We start from the raw sequence: 21,825 nt of genomic DNA, 5'->3' as shown, positions 1-21,825 counted from the left end.
GCTCTCCCACTACTGTGACTGCTGCCACTGTATTGACTTCCATTTTAAGTGGACGGCCGTTGACGACAAGGACAATCTCAATGGGGATGTATTACTTATTCTTACCATGTTAAGTTTGTATACTTGTGATTTTTCTTCAGGGTGTTCCTCAAGCTTGTTCGCTGCAGTCGTTGAAGTTTTACTTGGGATCTTGGAGTAGACTGTCTGAATCTGCATCTGGCTCATATACAATCTTTCTTATTACATCTGAAACAGATGAATTCCTTACACTTCTCCCCCACAATGGTAACAAGCCTCTCACCCTTGTTACTGCCGGACATTTTTCTTCTTCTCCGGCTCCACTGCTCCCTCGTTTTGGGAACTTCGAGCGGCTGCTGCTTTCCGCGATAATTGGCTCACCTCGTTTTGTACGCTTGGTAATTCAGAAGCGTTTTATTTGGCTCTTTCAATCGCTTGAACCAACTTAATCGGTTTGTCCAAGGATACCTTAGTTTCCGCCAGCAACATTTTCTGAATATTTAAGTTGTTGATCCCATAGACCAACCGATCATGCAGCATGTCGCTGAGAGAAGTCCAAATTTAGGATGTTCCGACATTTATCCAAGTCTAACGCCAAAAGCGGATACCGTTTCTCCAGGGCCTCTACTGGCTGGATGAAATTTACGGCACTGTATAATAATGGAGGGTCGGGAATTGTAATGGCCCCTCACTAATTGCACCAATTGATCAAAAGATTAGAGTCCGGAGTCTCCGCAGATGTTAAGCTTCACACAAAGTTATGTGTTTGTGGGCCTCAAACTGTAAGTAATATTACTTTCCATTTGTCTGTGTGATTTCATTGGCAGCGAAGATGTATTGAAGACTTATGACGTATTGACCCCAGCTTTCAACCTCCAGATCAAATGGATCAATTTTCCCGGATAGTGGTAAAGCTGATCAACTGCTGATGATTTTTACCTTTTCAAGACTCTGAGAGGCCACTCTTCCCACCACTCCACATTTTCACCGATTTCCTCCGACTGGATTGATTTATTCTCATCGCCAATGTTGTATTGCGAGGCAAGTGACAAGGCAGTGTTAAATCACAATGGTGACTGGACGGCGCGCTGGCACAATGGTTTGTACTGCTACGTGACAGCGCCAAGGAACCGGGTTCGATCCCGGCCCCGGGTCACTGTCCATGTGGAGTTTGCGCATTCTCCCCGTATCTGTGCGGGTCTCACCCCTACAGCCCAAAGATGTGCAGGGTAGGTGGATTGACCACGTTAAATTGCCCCTGAATTGGAAAAAAATTATTGGGTACTTTAAATTTATTTTATAAAATCACCTTGTTGATTTTTCTTACTAAGAAAAACTTTCTATAAAGAATCGTACAACTACCACACAGGACTTGGTCCCTCCACCCCCAAGGTAACTCTGACCACGCCCCAACAGCCAGGTCTGCACCCAAACTCCTGTTAGGCTGAGGTTCATGCACTTTGTCCCATAGGCTCCAGGCAGGTTATGTGGCCCGCAAAGGATCGCTCCTTAAAGGGGCCATGCTTCCATAGGCTGAATGTCTCCATTTTGTGCTGTAACAATTCAGTGATTCTGTGATCATGGTAGTTGCCCAGGAATCCTACATACACCAACTTAAAGGTCATGTTGTGGTTGCATGCCAATTGCACAAAGATTAAATTGAAGTCCTTGCGTTGATGAATACTCCTTACTGATCTGGGGGCGCCTTAACAGCCAAACGTGTGCAGAGGGTGACACCCTGATCTTGTAGCAAACCAGCTAGAGCCATACATTTGAATCCCCACTCATCCTGAGTGGTGGCATCATTGGCAAAATTGACATAATTGTCAGCAGTAATTGGCAAGAGATTAGTGATCTGCCTGGTGCGTTTGTGGATCAACAACTGTGAGATCTCTGGCAGATCCCTAGAAGGAACCAGAGGCAAAAGAAAAAAGAGTGACTGGTGAAGCATGCCCACCGGGTTCACTTGTCAGCAGGTCTTGTTCAAGAATCTGCGAATGTCTGCCACTGATACAGCACCCTGGTGATCTGACATGATAAGGAAGCTCACCCACTGCATGGAGACCTTTCGCGCTGGGTATGGCCTTTTGTGCGATGCATTTCTTTGCTGATTCCCTTTCTGCTGTGGAGCTGCAGGTCTTGTGAGCAGCTGGTTTTTGTTGATGCTCCTATTTGCACTGCTGCTGTTGGTCCTCATCTGAGGTTCAATATAACACAGCAAAATCAATGCTAATCTGATAGATCAGAGCTCCAAAGTTCAGACCCCACAGCTCCCCCTCTTAAAGCTTAAAATTCAGACCCCATTAATTTAAACTGAAAATCTAAGACACAAATATAAAAGTGGGGTCAGTGAAGACAGAAACTAGTGATAAGAGACTGCCCATGACAAATATAATCTGCTCTTGCTTCCAATGTATGGCCAGCTAAAGCATATATGCCCTTAATATAAAGTATGATCACATTACTGCCGTTTACTGGGTTAAAGTTGGATAATTATTTGTATTGTAGTTCTGTTCCGGTTTAGTTTAGTATTCTCGTAACAATCACGCTTTCGATATCACTAGGGTCTGTCTTCTGGTTGCTATGTTACCAAAAGGAAAACATCTAAAAGCTGGAGGCACGGTTTCTGTCGCTATGTGTAACACCCTCTGCATGAAGCATTGTGTATATAATTAATTGAAAAGCTAAGGAAATAGTACCTTGCATTTTTTAAAAAGGTAACATACATTTATTTTACTCACAAACAAAATCTGCTAACTGTTCTGAAACATGTGCTGCTTGCTGTGTTCCAAGTAACCATCTTTGCGGCAATATAACTTCTGTTTCACCCCTTATCCTGCTATATATTCGGGCATCTTTGCATCACTGATTGTGTTCATAGCAAGTTGTCATATACCATCCACTCTGCCATCAAATTCCAGCTTGTAAAAATAATGAGAGTAGGGTGCAAATTTAAAATGCCGAGCCAACAGGAACTAAAAGTCATATATATGGGTGCGGACTGAACAGAGGCGATGGTTTGCCTGCAAACCTTAACCTCTTTCTTCCTCCATTGTTACTGCCTGACCTGCTGAATATTTCCAGTACTTTCTAATCAACTCTGTTCATTCTGCACGCATGACCCTGAGCTTCGGTTTACTGCTTCCCACTTCCATTCATCCCACTTCGAGTAAGTCGTTTTTGAAGGGACAGACAGAGCATCACAAAAATGGCAACAACCCCGATTTTGGCATAAACGGGGATTTCCCAGCTGATCGCTGAACGCGATTTCGGCATCAGCGATCGGAGAATCTCGCTGATTGTCTCCATGGTCTTCAACTAATTTTCCTCTCAAAGCAGCTGAGAAAGATTTTGTGCACTAGAAGGTAATTGTAACATTTACCCATTAGCTTTAAAGCAAACCTCATCCCATTTCATCAAGTACAACACAGCAGCTGAATAGCCTGCCAATTTCTTAGGGCAGAACTGGAAGTATGACTAAAATGGCTACATTACAAGGATGAGCAATATTATATAAGCTGTGCCATTTTGCATTTATTTGCTTGCTTTTAAAATTTTTGCAGGTGATGGAAAAATGAAGGAAAGTAACCGGAGTCCCAGAGGACCATAGGCTACTCTCCCCTTTTGAGAGCGAGAGAGCTGACATGTTGGAACTTGACCTGAGGGTCACCCCACCTCAGGCGAGGACAGGGTTGAGAAGGTGGCGCCTTCACGGATAACCTCACACTGAACAGGAATTGAACCCATGCTGTTGGCATCGCTCTGCATCACGAACCAGCTGTCTAGCCATCAGGCGATGGATCAGCATTTTTATCTGTAAATCTTCAGATGAAATGCGGTAAGTTTCCAACTTTGTTTATGCGTACCGGGGGTGGGGGGGGGGGGGGGGGGGCACCTGTTTTCCAATACATTTAAAGGCCTATTTTGTGTGACTGAGTTTGTGCTCATGTGGCATGCTTGAGACAGCATCAGATCCCTAAACTCCACTGCAGTTAGTTCCTGCTTCATAGGGACCTCATAAGTTCAATGTGCTAAATCGTCATCCCCGCGCATGCGCAGCGGGGGTTCAATTACGCATCGGCCATCGCGGAAGCTGACAAGGCCGACGCGTAGGAAAAGAGTGCCCCCATGGGGGCAGCATGGTGGCCTAGTGGTTAGCACAGCTGCCTCACGGCGCTGAGGTCCCAGGTTCGATCCCGGCCCTGGGTCACTGTCCGTGTGGAGTTTGTACATTCTCCCATGTCTGCGTGGGTTTCGCCTCCACAACCCAAAAATGTGCAGAGTAGGTGGATTGGCCACACTACATTGCCCCCTTAATTGGAAAAAATAATTGGGGTAATCTAAATTTATAAAAAAAAAGAAAAGAAAGAGTGCCACCATGGCACAGGCCCATCCGGGGATCGGTGGGACCCGATCGCGGGTCAGGCAACCGTGAGGGCACCCCCCCCCTCCCCCCGGGGCCAGATCGCTCCACGGCCCCCCAGGACCCCGGGGCCCTCCTGCTCCGCCAGGTCCCGCCGGTAAGGGACCTAGTCTAATTTACGCCGGCGGGACTGGCAAAGAACCAGCGGGACTTCGGCCCATCGCGGCCGGAGAATCAACGGGGGGGGTCGCTGAGAGGGGCCGCCGACCGGCGCGATTCCCGCCCCTGCTGAATCTCCGGTGCTGGAGAATTCAGCGGCTGGCGGGTGCGGGATTCACACCACCCCCCGCCGATTTTCCGACCCGGCGGGTGATCGGAGAATTCCGCCCAATGAGCTTGTTTGACAATGCCAGTCACTTAAAGTTGAATGCAGATGTTTCTGACATTATAGGCTGAAGGCGGGGTGATTCACCTTTAGGATTCAGGTTTCACTTTCGATTTTGGGATTGCAGATGCCACTCCCAGGATTTCTGATTTTCAGTAGTGCCTTTAAAGGATGTGGGTTGGTTCTTGGCACAAGTCCACACCTGACACTCATGATCTGGCTGGCTCCATTGTGGAGGTCCTACTCCTCTGCAATGTTCATGGATTTGGACCCAGTGTTTAAAGAGTCATTGTTCACCCCCCCCCGAGGAGACATGGACCCGAGTCTAGATGAGTGGAACTTTTAAATGGTGAGTTCCAAAAACCCTCCTCATGCCTCCTGTGCTGAGCTTTGGCAGTTCACCCACTCCCAATGGCTCCTCACACCCGTCGGAGGAGTCGTGAACCATAGGCCTACGCTTTCTAGCCGTTCCCGCCAGCATGATCTTCCAGTCCCACCAACAGCGACACCCCATTGGAAGTTCCATAAAACCATTGGATATAAGCGGCAGAGGCTGTGAACAATGGAAAAACCCATTAACAGAGGGGGACAAGAAGATCCCGCTACTCATCTACATGAGGGAACTTTTTAAATAGTGAGTTCCTGAGATCCTCCTCATGCCCCCTATGCCAAGCTATGACAGTTCACCCACTCTCACCTCTCATGCCATGCTATGGTATCCACCCATCCCTCATGGCTCCTCATAGCACCATGCCAAGCTATGCACTCCACCTACTCCCCCACCACCAATGGCCCTTCCAGCCCCTTATGCCAAGCTGTCTAGGCATAGGCACTTTCATGCCCATTAACCAACCAAATAGCGATAGTAGGATAAATAAAAAAGATTGAAAATGTCATTCATTACTTCCCACTAACTGCAAGGTGATAAAAGTGTAAATCATCCAGATCTTTGAAAGTATAATTTTTAAAAATAAATTTAGAGTACCCAATTCATTTTTTCCAATTAAGGGGCAATTCGGCATGGCCAATCCACCTATCCTGCACATCTTTGGGTTGTGGGGGCCAAACCCAGGCAAACATGGGGAGAATGTGCAAACTCCTCACGGACAGTGACCCAGAGCTGGGGTCGAACCTGGGACCTCAGCGCCGTTTGAAAGTATCATTAACCAAAACTACAAACCCTTGAAGTGTCTTTACTTGTGTAAATAAACATTGTAAATTTGACCACAGCGATCAGGAAGCCAGAGCTTTCAGTCAAGCAATGTTTTCTCTGGGTGCAGCTGTTTTGACAAGAGTAATGAATGTTTAGGCTCTCACCCAAGCCACATTATGTATGCTTGTAAATTCAGGCCTATGCCATTCATTCACATGCAAGATACATTTTAAAAATAAATTTAGTGTACCCAATTCATTTTTTCCAATTAAGGGGCAATTTCGAGTGGCCAATCCACCTACTCTGCACATCTTTGGGTTGTGGGGGCAAAACCCACGGAAACACGGGGTGAATGTGCAAACTCCACACGGACAGTAATCCAGAGCTGGGATTGAACCTGGGACCTTGGCGCCGTGAGGCAGCAGTGGGCAAGTTACATTTCTGCACCCTAGTCAGGTTCAGAAAAGTGCAAAAAAACCTTTAAAAAAGCTATGCAAGAGATTCAATGCAGTGTTATTTATGTTTGGATCAGAGACAAAGGAATGATGCCCATATTCTGGGCGGAATTCTCCGTAGCCCAACGCCGAAATCGGGATAGTGATCGGGCGAAGATTGGCTTCTGATGCTGGAGTCGGGGCAGGCGCCGGTTTGACGCTGATTCGCGATGCTCTGCGCCCTCCAAATCGCCATCATCAGGACACGCACCGCGCGCAATCGCAACACCGTTGGTGAATCATCAGTCGGCCCTCCCGCGACTCTCCGCCTCCAGTGGGCCGAGTTCCCGATGGCACGGGCCACGTGTGGTCCCAGTGGTCATGAGCATGGCCTGCCGGCGTGCGGGCAGTGCACAGAACCGCCACACCCAGCTGGGATCCTTACCGCTGACCAGGGGGCTTTTGTTAGGACTGGGGATAGTGGTGAGGCATGTGGGGTTGGGGTGGACAAATACGTGATCCAGTACTGCCGGCGCCATGTTTTCCGGCACGTCTGGTGTGTGATAGATTCAATCCACATTCTGCAGCACTTTCCCATTGAATGTATATTCATTTTGCTTTGTCCTTTCAATATATGTTCACCTCACATTTCTCCATATTAACTTGCACCTGACAACCACCAACTATTCATTAACATAGGCAATATATCATTCTGAAGTCACGTCTCACTCACTGCTACTTCTCTGCCATTGGCAGGTGTCAAATTTTGTGCTCTGCCTGTCAAGTCTAAATCATCTACATATATCAGAAATAAAAATAGACACAGCATCTTCATCCCGTTTCCAAACTGAACAATGCTAATTAGCTCCAGCCATTTGCTTTTAGACTGTACACTCGAACTTTTGCAACAAGAATCCAGCGTGACGCCTTATCAAATGTCTTTGAATAGACACAACATCCACTATATTCTCGTTACCTTCGTCAAACATGGTTTGCTGTCAAAACAATCCACGTTGGCTGCCTTTGATTAACCCATACATTTTTAACACACTTACCAATTTATGGCATGATTTCAATGGAGACAGCTTATGGAAATAAACTAAAAATAACAAGGTTTGAAAAAAAAATCATGTGATTTTGGAGGCTTTCGATCACACCTTGGAACAGCTACTTATCACCATTAGCTTATAACTGTCGTTTCTTAACATCCAATTTATTATCCAAGACATAAATTCATACTGAGTTATAAAGGTATTTCTTCAGGAGAAGAAATAATTATAGATGCCTCTGTGTGGACTAGGGTCTTCCAAATATCATTATAATAAATATACCATTAAGCCTGAGAAAGCTGTTCCTTTTTGTTTTAACTCTTTTTGCAGTTTATACTGTTTAACACAGTTCCCTATCCATGTGACTCAGAATATGCCACTCAAATTGAAACGTTTATTTGTGCATTGGTTACAAATAATTCACAAATATTCAGTGGTTTTAGGCAAACAGAATTGCATGTCATTTTCTTAATATGAGTGTAAGATTAACAGGTGATGCAAACATCAAACAGTTGAGAAGACAATAGAGTGGATTTTCTTGGAACATGTCCGAATCAGCTACCATAAATTCAGTGGTGTGTTAGAAATCCCATTCATAGAGGTAAGTGGGGTGATTGCCCATCTTTCCACAAAAGCTATAGTGGCAGATGCTCAAAGGGAATTTCTCCTCAATATAAAACCATTTGGATCACAAAACACAGCCTGCATCGATCTAATCTCTGCTCAGCACTTAATAGATGCAATATTAGTTGCCTGAAAAGACCAACTAAAAATACCACAGCTCGTCTCCCCACTTCATCCCACAGCCCCAGCCAGCCCGCAGTGTCAGTACCGGCAGCTCATGGTCGTGCCTCTCCGTGTCCTACCTCCTCTCTTTCCCTCATCAGCCACGATGTCTGTTTCTCAATTTTTGGAAGCACAAGTGACCCTTGCTGTCGGGAAGTCCCCCCAGTGGAGGTGGAGAATCGCAGAGGCCCCGGAGAATACCGGTTCGGGCCCACTAATGATTTACAAACAGCATTTGCTGTACTTGCGGAGTGGAATGCATTGATGCTGCCGTCGAGTCGTCGGAGAATTGCGATTTGCCGTGAACCCGGTGTCTGCCGCGATTTAGGCGCCAAAACCGATTCTCTGCTCAATCGCGTTTCGTCATTCCGGCATCAGCCGATGGAGAAACCCGCCCCTGAAGTCATGAGGGTCATAAGGATGAAGGGTAATCCCAATCCTCTGGAATAGTGATGGATGTGGTGGCGATCTTTGATCCGCGTGGCTGAGTGAATGGAGTATGGTGACTTTGGCTCCGATAGCCACCCAGCCTATTGCCGGGAGGCTGCCTCTCGTGACAGCTTTCACATTCTATGGGAGGACACTGATGATGGAAAATCAGCACAATCAAAGAATGGGCTCTAAGTGGGGTCTTAATTGCCCTAATTGGCTGTCTGCTGCCGTGGAGTGGGCAGCTGGTCCTGGTCACATTCTGCCCGGGGAAATACATTGGGGAATGCCACGATGTGGCTTCCGCCTAATTTCCTACCACCCCCACCTCCTACTCCATCTCTGTGGAGCCAGGAAACTCAGCCACAGTATCATAGAATGGTATTAGATCAGACCGGTGTGCCATGCCTTCTCTCTGAAACAGCAGTTCCAGTAGAACCATTCCCTTGTTCTTTCCCTCTAGCCCTGGAGATGTTTTCACTTCAAATGCTGATCCATATCCCTGTTAAAAGCCATAATTGAATCTGCCTCCATCACAATCTCAGCAAGTGCATTCCAAATCTTACCCCCCCCCCCCCCCCCACCCCACTGTGTAAAGAAGCTTCTCTGCACATCTTTGGTTCTTGCATCATCATCTCAATCTATGTCACCTGTCCATCAGTGGGAACGGTTTCTCTCCACCTACTCTGTCTCGACCTCTCTTGATCCCAAACATTTTTTTTACTGAAGCTTCAGTCATCTTTTTCTTTCCTCAGGAGAAAAATCTTAGCTTTCTATCCCAGCAACTGAAGACCCTCAACCCTGGAACCTTTTCTGCACACTTTCTAAAGCCTTCACCTCCTTCCTAAAGCACCATGCCCAGAATTGGAAACAATAGTCCATTTGAGACTGAGCCAATGCTTTTATAAAGGTTTGTCATAACCTCCTTACTTTTGAACTCTCAGCCCCTTTTTAAAAAGTTCAGATACTCCTTTGTGTCTCACTGACTAATATCTCAGCCTGCCTTGCCACAACAATTTGTTCTCAATTTACTTCAGGTCTCTCTGTTCCTCCATCCATTTTAGAATTGCACCTTTTATTTTCTATTACCTCTCCTCATTCTCTCTACCAAAATGTCTCACTTCACACACCTCTGCATTAAATTTCATCCACCACATGTCTGGACTTTCCACTAGCCTATCTCTGTGGTCATCGGTATATCAATATCTCTGTGTAGTTCAGAATACTTCCAAGTTCTGTCTCATCAACAAATTCTCCGCACCTCGGAGAATCGCATGCCGGGTCGGGGCGTCGTGGCGCGGTTGCGGCGATTCTCCGGCCCAGCGCGGGGCTTAGAGGGCGCGATTCTCCCAGACAGGGAGAAATCGTAAGGCTGGCGTCAAATCCAGGCGGGTTTGACGCCAGCCTCCCCCTCCCCGACCGGGAACCGATTCTGGTCCCCGGTCGGGGCTAGTATGCCGCGGCCGTGAACTCCGGCATCGCGGGCTTAACGAATTTCGTTAAGCCCGCTTGCCAAAGTTTGCGCCGACTGACGCGTCACACGACGTCAGCCGCGCATGCGCGGATTGGAAGCCTCCAACCCGCGCGTGCGCGGATGACATCATCGCGCATTTGCGCGAAACCCGCGCATGCGCGGGCCGGGATGCCCCTCAGCCGCCCCGCGAAGTGATACAGCGGGGCGGCAGAAGGACAAAGAGTGCACGGGAATCGGACCCGCTGCCCGCGATCGGTGCCCACCGATCGCGGGCCCATGGCACCCTTGGCACGGCCATGGTACTGCCGTGCCAATCGGTGCCATGGTTGGCAAGATCGGGGGCGAAATTCTCCCCCCCCCACGACGGGTGGGAGAATAGCGGGAGGGCCTTCCCGACTTTTTTGACGCCCTCCCGCTATTCTCACCCCCCCCCGCGGAAATCCCGACACGAATCGCTGCCGCCGTTTTTTTACGGCCGGCAGCGATTCACAGCTGTTAGAAGGGCCGAAGTCCCAGCCCTTTACGACCTTTTTACGAACGGCAAACACACCTGGTCCTGCCGTTCGTAAAAACGTCGTGACCACCTGGAAAAAAATAACCATGGCACCGATTGGCACGGCAGTACCACGGCCGTGCCAAGGGTGCCATGGGCCCGCGATCGGTGCCCACCGATCGCGGGCAGCGGGCCCGATGCCCGCGCACTATTTGTCCTTCCGCCGCCCCGCAGTATCAATACGCGGGGCGGCTGAGGGGCAACCCGGACCGCGCATGCGCGGGTTTCGCGCAAAAACGCGATGACGTCACCCGCGCATGCGCGGGTGGAGTCTTCCCACCTGCGCATGCGCGGCTGACGTCATATGACGCGTCAGCCGGCGCTAAGTCCGACAAGCGGGCTTAACGATTTTCGTTAAGCCCGACTTGTCGGAGCCTCCGACGTCGGGCTGCTAGCCCCGACGGGGGACCAGAATCGGTCCCCCGTCGGGAAGGGGCGCGATGCCGTAAAACCCGCCTGGGTTTTACGGCAGTTTGACGATTTCTCCCGTTTTGGGAGAATTTCGCCCCGGAACTTTACGGCCGTTTTTACGAACGGCCAGACCAGGTGTGTTTGCCGTTCGTAAAAACGGCCGTAAAGGGCTTGGAACTCGGCCCATCGGCCAGCTGAGAATCGCTGCTCGCTGTAAAAAAACGGCGGCAGCGATTCGTATCGGGAGTCGGGCGTGGGGGGGGGAGGGGAGAATAGCGGGAGGGCATCGGACTAGCGTGGCCGTAAAAATTTACGAACCCCGCTATTCTCCGCACTGTCGTGAGTGCGGAGAATTGCGCCCAGAGAGTCGCGCCCCTAAAGTCTCCCCTCGTAGCTCATTTCTCATGACTGGATCCATCTTGGACAATCTGTATTGTACATGATCTATGGTTTGAATGTCCTTTCTATTATAAGGCACCTGAAACTGCATGCAGCAGTCTGCCTGTCTGCCTAACCGTGGCCTAACCAATATATTAATTATTTCTTTAGTATTGATTTTTAATGTCACCATTTTTCAATCCAAGAATGATGTTTGTCTTTTAGTAGCTATATCAACTTTCAAAAACATGAACCCCAGTGTATCCCTATTCCTCCACATACTTTCACATCTTCCCGTTAGGTTCTTACTGCCAGTTCTGGTTTTCCTAACCAAAATATATTATGTTATTAAATGATCGACATCGAATTGCATCTGCAACCTGTCTGTCCACTTGTCAACCCTTCTATATTCTCAGTATTCTGTAGTCCTCAGCTTATGTCCAAAAGCTTGAGTCCAAATTTTTTAAATGTTATATAAAAATTTAATTTTAAAAAATCTTAAAAGAACCCTTTTATGCTGCCTTGCTAGTTTTATTAATATTCTCTTTTAGCTTTCATAGAATCATAGAATTTACAGAATTTACAGTGCAAAAGGAGGCCATTCGGCCCATCGAGTCTGCATCGGCCCTTGGAAAGAGCACCCTATCCCCATTACCAAGTAACCCAATCCGACCCAACTTTCCTAAGTTTTATTTTCACTTTGCCAAAAGAATTTTTACATCCCTCATGTTTTTCTTATTGTTCATAATTTTATCATAGTACTCCTTTTTTTTAGCTTCGGTTTATTACCAATTTCCTTAACCGCCAAACTCGATTTTTCATTTAATGTCCTCCCCTTTAGCTTCACACAAACAGACGGAATGGTTTTATCTTTCAGTGGGGTTGGAAATCTGCTGAAAACGGATCAGCTATTGGTTATTTACCCAGTCTGAATTCCTTTATTGTTGAATCAAGAGTACCTTTGGGTGCTAATCTGTTGCTTGATATTTGCTATACAAAGAATTACGTTCATAGAACTTAGAGCACAGAAACCGGCCACTCAAAATGACCCCTTTAATGCTCAGAGGCAACTGTCACAAAGGCTGAGTTAAAAATAGTTATAATTATTTCCTCGTGTTGACAGAAGAAAATATGTTTAATCAGTTGCATGAAGCTCTGCATATTGATTATAAAGCAAACAATAAAAAGATAACCCTGCATATACGCCGGTTTGAACATACTGGAATTCATTTTGAAAATTACCGTAAAACCTAATTGATTGTTTGTTGTCTCCAAGCTGTTTTTAACTTCATTTTCAAACAACAGATAGGTCATAAAATGCCTTCAATTGTTTAACAAATGCAGAATAAAGCTATTTGAGTACTTGAACAGCTCCCAGCCAGTTATTAGCAAACAGTGCTTTCAAAATTGCCCCTTCCCTCAGGAGTGATTAATTCCCTTCTCCTGAATGTCTTGTGCTTGCTAAACACTATTCTAATCTATCTGTGACATACCAGCTGCTGGATTCTCTCTTAGAGAATAAACAAAACATTATCACATCACCGATATAAATCAAATTTATGAAATAAAGCAGAAAAAAGTTGTTGCTCAATACAGTTTATTGTTGATATGCCAGATTGAGCATTTCTTTGTTACAACATAAATTATGCTCAGAGTCTTTTATTTCACTAAGAAAGGGCTGATAAATTAAAGTGACAGCGTAATTTGTGCCAATCTCTTATTGTTGCTTCCAATACTTATTATTGCAAACCTGTTTTCCATTTATCATTTGTTTAAACTGAGATTACCTTAATTATTTCTACATTTTATTGCATACATATGTTTTATTGCAGATAATTTATACAATACATCCAGAGCTCAGTGCTTCAAAGATATTGCTCCAGGACAATATTCAAATACAGTTCGTTGTTACATGAAGCAGGTTCAAAATAGTGGGCAATGTTCTTTCCTGCATGAGTACTTGAGGCGATGAATGAGGAACAACCTAATGAACCAGAAACCATGACGTAATTATCCTTTAAATATCCCATACCACTTCCCACAGGGCTCAGAGCAATACATTGAAGAATATTAAATTAGAGGCACAGCTTTGTAAAAGTTTGCACATTTGTAGTCATAGGACAATATGGATTGCTTCTGCAAGAACCAGTAGTGGACACACTGGACTGAACCCACTTGATGCAAAGATCAACCTCCAATTTTTTGATTACTATTGAGCGGTAATTGATAGTTGTACCTAATATATTAGCAATAAACCAAGGTAAGAAAATTCCTTAGGTATGTCAAAAAACCCAAAGATTTCACCATTGTTCCGACGCCCTGGGCTGGTGCGCAGTCAATTCCAGCCCCACTTGTCCCAGAGTTGCATCACAATTGAAATTAACTATTCATTCTTAGAAAATTCCCAAAATATTTGGTCTTTGGCTGCCCAATATCTACAGTCACCAGGTTTGTAAATGTAAACACAATGAATTTGTATTAATAACAATAACTATAATTAAGTAGGCAGCCAATACAACTGGTAAAGTATTATCTATTCCCTATCACCCCTTCTTTAACTCACCCCACCCTCTAGACACACACACACACACAAGACAGACAAACACAGAGGGGAAAGAGGGGTGTAAAGAAAAATAATATTGAAAATAAAAAGGATAAAAGTCTCTGGGTGGGATTCTCCGTCCCAGGGTGTGGTGCCCCCCCCCCCCCCCCCCCCCCCACTCCCCGGGTTTTTCCGCCCCACCAGCTGGCCAATGGGGTTTCCCATTGTGGGCAGCCCCACGCCATCGGGAAATCCCTGAGCTGCCGGTGCAACAGAGAATCCCGACAGTGGAGAATCCAGCCCTCTGTTTCCGATGGACGTCTTCCAGTTGGATGAGTTTTTGCTCTCAGTCTGTAATGGTTTTCACTGTAGATTCATTAGGATTTCAAAACTTCTCTTCAGATTCTGAAACCAGTAGGCAGGAAACCTTTTTTGGAGAAAGAGGGCGAGAGAGAGCAACTCACGGTTTCTTCACTCAGCATCCAGGCTGTTTCTGGCTTCTCTGAAAACATCCCTCAGGTGGGACCCAATCATGGTCTGTCACCGAATAGAATATGTTTTTATGGCCAATCCATTGGCCACCAGCCAACCAATCAAACCAAATCCCTCCAATCTCTGAGGTGCCAGAAAGTCTAAGTTCTTCTGTTAAAAATCTAAATCTCCATCGCATAGTGGACTATTTTGCAACTTTTGAGTGCCTCACTTCCTCTGCTCGACTTAAAAGTATATGTCCATTCAATGTCCAAGGGTAAAAAATGATGACGACAAAGTAATAGAATTTGAAATAAGGAATCAACTGGAAGTGTCCTTACAATATGATTCCGTGAGTATGATTATGTCGGGCTGCTGCTTGATTAGTCTGTGAGACAGCTCTCCCAATGTTAGTAAGGAAGACTTTGCAGGGTCGGCAATGCTGGGTTTGCTGCGGTCATTTCCAATGTCTTGGTTGATGCCAGAGGTCCCTCCAGTTTCTTTCCTTTTCAATTTTGGAGTAGTTTTGATACAACTGAGCAGCTTGCTGGGCCAATTCAGAATTAACCACATTGCTGTGGATCTGGAGTCACATGTTAGCAAGATCAAATGAGGACTGCAGATTTCCTTCCCTGAAGGATATTAGTGAAACAGCTGGATTTTTAATGACAGTGGACAATAGTTTCATGATCATCATTAGGCTTTTATTCCAGATATTTATTGGATTCAGTTTCCACCATCTGCCATGGCGGGATTCAAACCTGGGTCTCTGGATCTCTAATCCTGTGACAATGCCAGTACACCACAGCCTCCCCTACTTAAATAGAAATAAAGATAAAAATTTAAATTTACCAACTCTGAAATGAGAGACTATTGCTTGTGTATCTGGACATTCCAAAGTGTGAAAATATTTTTAAATGTATGAAACAATTAGAACCAAAGAACCATATAAATCCCTACAGTACAGAAGGAGGCCATTTGGCCCATTGAATCAGCACCGACTTTCTGAAAGAGAAACCCACCTGAGCCCACTCCCCCGCCCTATCCCTGCAACTCCGTAACTGCACCTAACCTGCACATCTTTGGACACTAAGGGGCAATTTAGCATGGCCAATGCACCTAACCTGCACAGCTTTGAACTGTGGGAGGAATCCAGATCTCCCGGAGGAAACCCATGTGGACACAGGGAGAACATGGAAACTCCACACAGTCACCCAAGGTCGGAATCGAACACCGATTATTTAATGGATTTTAATGGCGTTGACACCTGCAGATATCCACCTTCAGTTGGCAGGGTAAGGGCCTAGGGGTGTTCCTCTTCAACCAAGACTACATCAAGGTATGATAGATAATATTAGTTTTTGACCTCAGACAAGAGTCTACATTATATGGTCTTCGTCCTTAATTAAGCTATAATCAGACACCATTACTCTTGTTTAGTATATGAGCTGTTTGATATTTGCAAGCTCAATGCTTTAAAAATTCACAAACTCACTCATTTTGGTATTAGGTTTCTAATTTTAATTCAATGTCTGTGTAAAAACTTTGCAACTGGCTTTACATTTGGAAAGACCAATACTGAGACAAAACCTAGTAACTCTTCTTGTGTATTACTGGACCCTGCGTATTAATGGAAGGCTGCCAATGCTCTACATGCACCATGCATGCACAGTTTGAGTGAAGTGATGTTTATGCTAGCTCACTAGGTAACAACTTGTCTTTTTGGACTTGGTCTCTCAACATTTTGCTGAAAGGGAAATTGTGTCCTTGACCTTCACGGGATTATTGGTGCACCAAACTGGTCGGGCGTGGGACCGCAGGAATATAGATCAAAAATTGTTTTTCACATTTCCCCCAAAATCTTGGCTGAAATATTGGCATCCCCACCCTACCCATCATGACTCCCAGAAACTGCAGGGAGGTTACACCTGGACTGTTTGCCCAACTCGGGGCTCACAAACTGGGTGAACATCTTCAGGATCTGAAAAAGTCCAACCAGCAATGTCTCTCCTGCAAATAGCCACATTGGCTTTCTCCGCATGTCCGGAGAAGTGCACATGTGCAGATGGGTATCAGTGACCATTTTGCACAGCCATCTGGCATTGACAGCAGACACAGTGCTATTGCAAATGTTTTGAAGAGTATCAGGTTTGTAAGTCCATTTTTAACCAGGCCTTCTCTGTCACTGGCCTGAATGAATTCTGTTGATTCAGAGGCCACCAGCAACTACACAAGACTTGTACATCGAAGATGATGGCTTTAGCATTCCACTGGCCCATTAATGCCTAGCAAGATCCCACAAACAGCAAATTAATAAATAATCAAATATTCTGTTTTAGGTGCTGTTGATTGAGGGACAGAACATTAGAAGAATCTAAATAAAAGAAAATTGCTGCGAATGCTGGAATCTGAAACCAAATAGAAAATCCTGGAAAATCTCAGCAGGTCTGTTTAGCACACTGGGCTAAATCATTGGCTTTGAAAGCAGACCAAGCAGGCCAGCAGCATGGTTCGATTCCTGTAACAGCCTCCCTGAACAGGCGCCGGAATGTGGCGACTAGGGGCTTTTCACAGTAACTTCATTTGAAGCCTACTCATGACAATAAGTGATTTTCATTTTTTTTCATTTCAGCTTCTGTAGGGAGAGGAAAGTGCTATTTTCTCTTCCTACAGATGCTGACAGAGCTGCTGAGATTTTCCAGCATTTTCGCTTTGGTATTAGACTAGTCTTCTCTGAGTGACATGGGACTTTTCACATCCAATTGACAGCAGGACAGGGCCTTGGTTTAACTTTATCTGAAATTTAGCAGCTCCAACAATATACCATTCAATACTGCTCTAAGTGTCTTCAACTTAACTGTCTTAACTTCAGTACTAGGGAAGATGCTGGAATCTATCATCAAGGAAGAAATAGCGAGGCATCTGGATAGAAATTGTCCCATTGGGCAGACGCAGCATGGGTTCATAAAGGGCAGGTCGTGCCTAACTAATTTAGTGGAATTTTTTGAGGACATTACCAGTGCAGTAGATAACGGGGAGCCAATGGATGTGGTATATCTGGATTTCCAGAAAGCCTTTGACAAGGTGCCACACAAAAGGTTGCTGCATAAGATAAAGATTCATGGCATTAAGGGTAAAGGAGTAGCATGGATAGAGGATTGGTTAATTAATAGAAAGCAAAGAGTCGGGATTAATGGGCTTTTCTCTGGTTGGCAATCGGTAGCTAGTGGTGTCCCTCAGGAATCCGTTTTGGGCCCACAATTGTTCACACTTTACATAGATGATTTGGAGTTGGGGACCAAGGGCAATGTGTCCAAGTTTGCAGACGGCACTAAGATGAGTGGTAAAGCTAAAAGTGTAGAGGATACTGGAAGTCTGCAGAGGGATTTGAATAGGTTAAGTGAATGGGCTAGGGTCTGGCAGATGGAATACAATGTTGACAAATGTAAGGTTATCCATTTTGGTAGGAATAACAGCAAACGGGATTATTATTTAAATGATAAAATATTAAAGCATGCTGCTGTACAGAGAGACATGGGTGTGCTAGTGCATGAGTCACAGAAAGTTGGTTTACAGGTGCAACAGGTGATTAAGAAGGCAAATGGAATTTTGTCCTTCATTGCTAGAGGGATGGAGTTTAAGACTAGGGAGGTTATGCTGCAATTGTATAAGGTGTTAGTGAGGCCACACCTGGAGTATTGTGTTCAGTTTTGGTCTCCTTACTTGAGAAAGGACGTACTGGCACTGGAGGGTGTGCAGAGGAGATTCACTAGGTTAATCCCAGAGCTGAAGGGGTTGGATTACGAGGAGAGGTTGAGTAGACTGGGACTGTACTCATTGGAATTTAGAAGGATGAGGGGGGATCTCATAGAAACATATAAAATTATGAAGGGAATAGATAGGATAGATGCGGGCAGGTTGTTTCCACTGGCGGGTGAAAGCAGAACTAGGGGGCATAGCCTCAAAATAAGGGGAAGTAGATTTAGGACTGCATTTAGAAGGAACTTCTTCACCCAAAGGGTTGTGAATCTGTGGAATTCCTTGCCCAGTGAAGCAGTAGAGGCTCCTTCATTAAATATTTTTAAGGTAAAGATAGATTGTTTTTTGAAGAATAAAGGGATTAAAGGTTAAGGCGTTCGGGCCGGAAAGTGGAGCTGAGTCCACAAAAGATCAGCCATGATCTAATTGAATGACGGAGCAGGCTCGAGGGGCCAGATGGCCTACTCCTGCTCCTAGTTCTTATGTTCTTATGTTCTTATGTCTGCTTAGATTATTTCTTCAAGAAGTAAGAGGGGTGGATTTTGTGGAGATCACAAGAACAGGAATTGTGGAGTGAGGGATAACTTAATTCAAACATTCCACTGACCTATGGTGTGCTGAAGCTTGTAATATATTTGCAGACCATGAGTACTCATCAATGAAAAACAGTTTCATAAGTGTAGCAGTTCGTGGAACCTTGGGGCACACGGTTCACTATTGTTTGAAGTTGGCTTGCACCAGTGGCTTTGTGCAGTTGTGGCGAAGGTAAGTAGTTCTCCATGGAAGATACAGGTGGATGCAGGGCGGTGGAGTGGAGGAAAGAGAGGGGGGTGTTGGGAAGCAGCAAAGTGGGGCTGTTGACAGAGGGGAAATTTGGGTGCAACTAAGGCAATGTACAGACAGAGGGGATGTCCAGGTGCAGAGAGGTGAGATGATTGGACAGAAGGCGATGTTTGGATGCAGAGAGGTGTGATAGAGGGATGTACCTAGCGTATTGGGTGTGCTGGTCCTGTAAGGGGGGGACGGGGACGGGAGGGTTCCAGGCAGAGATGGTAGGATGGACAATGGGCCCAAAAGGCAGGCTCAATGCTATCAATGCTATCAATGTAGGGGGTCCTTTAGGTTGAATTGAGCGTCCTGAGTGGTGGGGACAACAGTCAGAGTCAAAGGTGTAGGGGTAGGTCCATGGTCGTGCAAATCTTGAGTAGGCAAGGTTGTCCCTGGCAACCTTTGCATATCTCTTCATGCCTCTAACATCCATGAAAGGTTCATTGTTATTTATGGCCTCCTCCTCATGGTTCAACAAATCCTCATATCTGAAGAGGGCTAATCATCCTCTTGCTCTTTGCCTTGCAACACTTGGTTTTGTAGTGTACAGCAAACCACTATTAGTTGTGACACCCTCTGGGTGCAGTGCCGCCAGGCCAGTCAGGGCAGTGGAAGCTCATTTTAAGCAGCATAATGATGTGCTCGATGATGGCTCTGCTGGATACATGCTCTCGATTGTAGTGCGCCTCTGCACCACTCATCACTCTGGGGAAGCCTCACTGGTATCATCAGCTATATCACTGAGGAGCCACCCATCAACCTGGGCATAGGTTGGGAAAGATATTTGTGTCATGACAGCTCCCTGGGAAACAAAAAAAGACCCCCATTATTGATTTGCGTTTGTACATCAGTTGTATGTTCAAGGAGTAAAACCCTTTTGATTTACAAATGCACCTGGCTGTTTTCAGGGAGCTTTCATAACCACATAAGTGCAGTTGATAACACCTTGCACACAAGGAAACTGAGTGATGGCACTGAAAGTGGCTGAGCTTGCCACCTGGTAGTGACATGAAGGAACTCATTGGCAAAACTAAATAGGGCACGGTCACATCCTTTGTGCACCTTTGTGTGGCAACCTGTGAGATACGATATATGTCACTTGTAACCAGGAAGCCACTACTCTCTAGTGAGTGTTGGTAGCAAGGTCAGCTTGGGGTATGCGGACATCCATTTAACAATCTGCCTTCCCTAATTATTCTGATCTAGCACCACCTTTAACTTGCTTTGACTGCAACTGCACTGGCCTCATTCACATCCGCTGAGAGTAAAATGGGCCAATATCCTCTGGAGTGCACAGAAGGGAGAGACAGTTTTACTTGCAGTTTAAGTTATGTTCCATAGAATGATCATCACAGGAGTAGCAATTCACATGCGCATTTAATGAGGAATGAACAAAAACGCAACAGGGCAGCAGGGTAGCATAGTGGTTAGCATAAATGCTTCACAGCTCTAGGGTCCCAGGTTCGATTCCCGGCTGGGTCACTGTCTGTGTGGAGTCTGCACTTCCTCCCCCTGTGTGCGTGGGTTTCCTCCGGGTGCTCCGGTTTCCTCCCACAGTCCAAAGATGTGCGGGTTAGATGGATTGGCCATGCTAAATTGCCCGTAGTGTCCTAATAAAAGTAAGGTTAAGGGGGGGGGGGGTTGTTGGGTTATGGGTATAGGGTGGATACGTGGGTTTGAGTAGGGTGATCATGGCTCGGCACAACATTGAGGGCCGAAGGGCCTGTTCTGTGCTGTACTGTTCTATGTTCTACATCTCATTCAAGGATAATGTCTATATTCCTAAGTCCTCTTCCAGCCATCATATTGTGAAAAGTATGGTGCCTGCCATAACTGCAACGTCAAATGATTACAGAAAATAAATTATGTTGTGCATATTTTTACAGATCAGAAAGGATCAATCACCATGCCACCTTAGTGCTCTGTTATGTTTCAATTTTATTTTCCTATCATTATGTCTCGATGCTACCTCAACATCAGCAGCTGAGGTAGAGGCAATCTGCTCAGTTTTATGCCCTTTGCCTTTGATAACCGTGGTCGGAATCTTGTGGAGGCAGGAGAGCTGTAGCCCACAGGATTTCCTGCACTGGTGCAGGCGAACCCCCTCAGCTTTGACTGCTGGAGATTTGAAGGTCAATGGTGCAGGGGATGAAGAGGGTGCTAGTTCTGGGGTTGCTCGGAGATGAAGGATCTGGGGTAGCTGGCATCGGCTTCTCCTTCATGTGTGTGCACAATGGCACTCCCTGTCCTCTGAGGGGAAGACTCTCCTGTGCAGCAATCGGGTTAGTGACCTGTTAGAACCCTGGAATGTAACTGTGTAGATGGAGGTGGATGATCAGGCAGATGATGGTGCATCGTCTGGGGCACAGACCTCTTCAAGCTCAGATGTTGTTTTTGCAAACTCCCCCTAATGTTGTGACCTTGGGCAAAATTCTCCCAAAGGGAGACAAACTGCCGGCGTCGCAGTGAAACCCGGAGTGTTTCAGTCCGGCTTCGGAGGCCGCTCCTCGCCCCCTATTCTTACCCCCCCGGGGGGGGCTAGGAGCGGTGGTGGGTCAATGTCGTGCGCAGGACCTTGATGCTTGCGTCAAAGCAGCGCAGCCGGAATGATGCGGCCGGCGGTGCCTAAATGACATAACCCGCGCATGCGCGGTTGCCATCTTCCCCTCCGCTGCCTCGCAAGACATGGCGGCTTGATCTTGGAGTGGAGGGTGGAGGGAAAAGATTGCGTTTTTTAGAGACGCCGGCCCGACGATCGGTGGGCACCGATCGCGGGTCAGACCCCTCCTGAG

Source organism: Scyliorhinus canicula, chromosome 18, assembly GCF_902713615.1.
Source record: "Scyliorhinus canicula chromosome 18, sScyCan1.1, whole genome shotgun sequence".
NCBI lineage: Eukaryota > Metazoa > Chordata > Chondrichthyes > Carcharhiniformes > Scyliorhinidae > Scyliorhinus > Scyliorhinus canicula.
The sequence above is the reverse complement of the archived record's forward strand: the minus strand, read 5'-3'. Positions refer to the sequence as shown.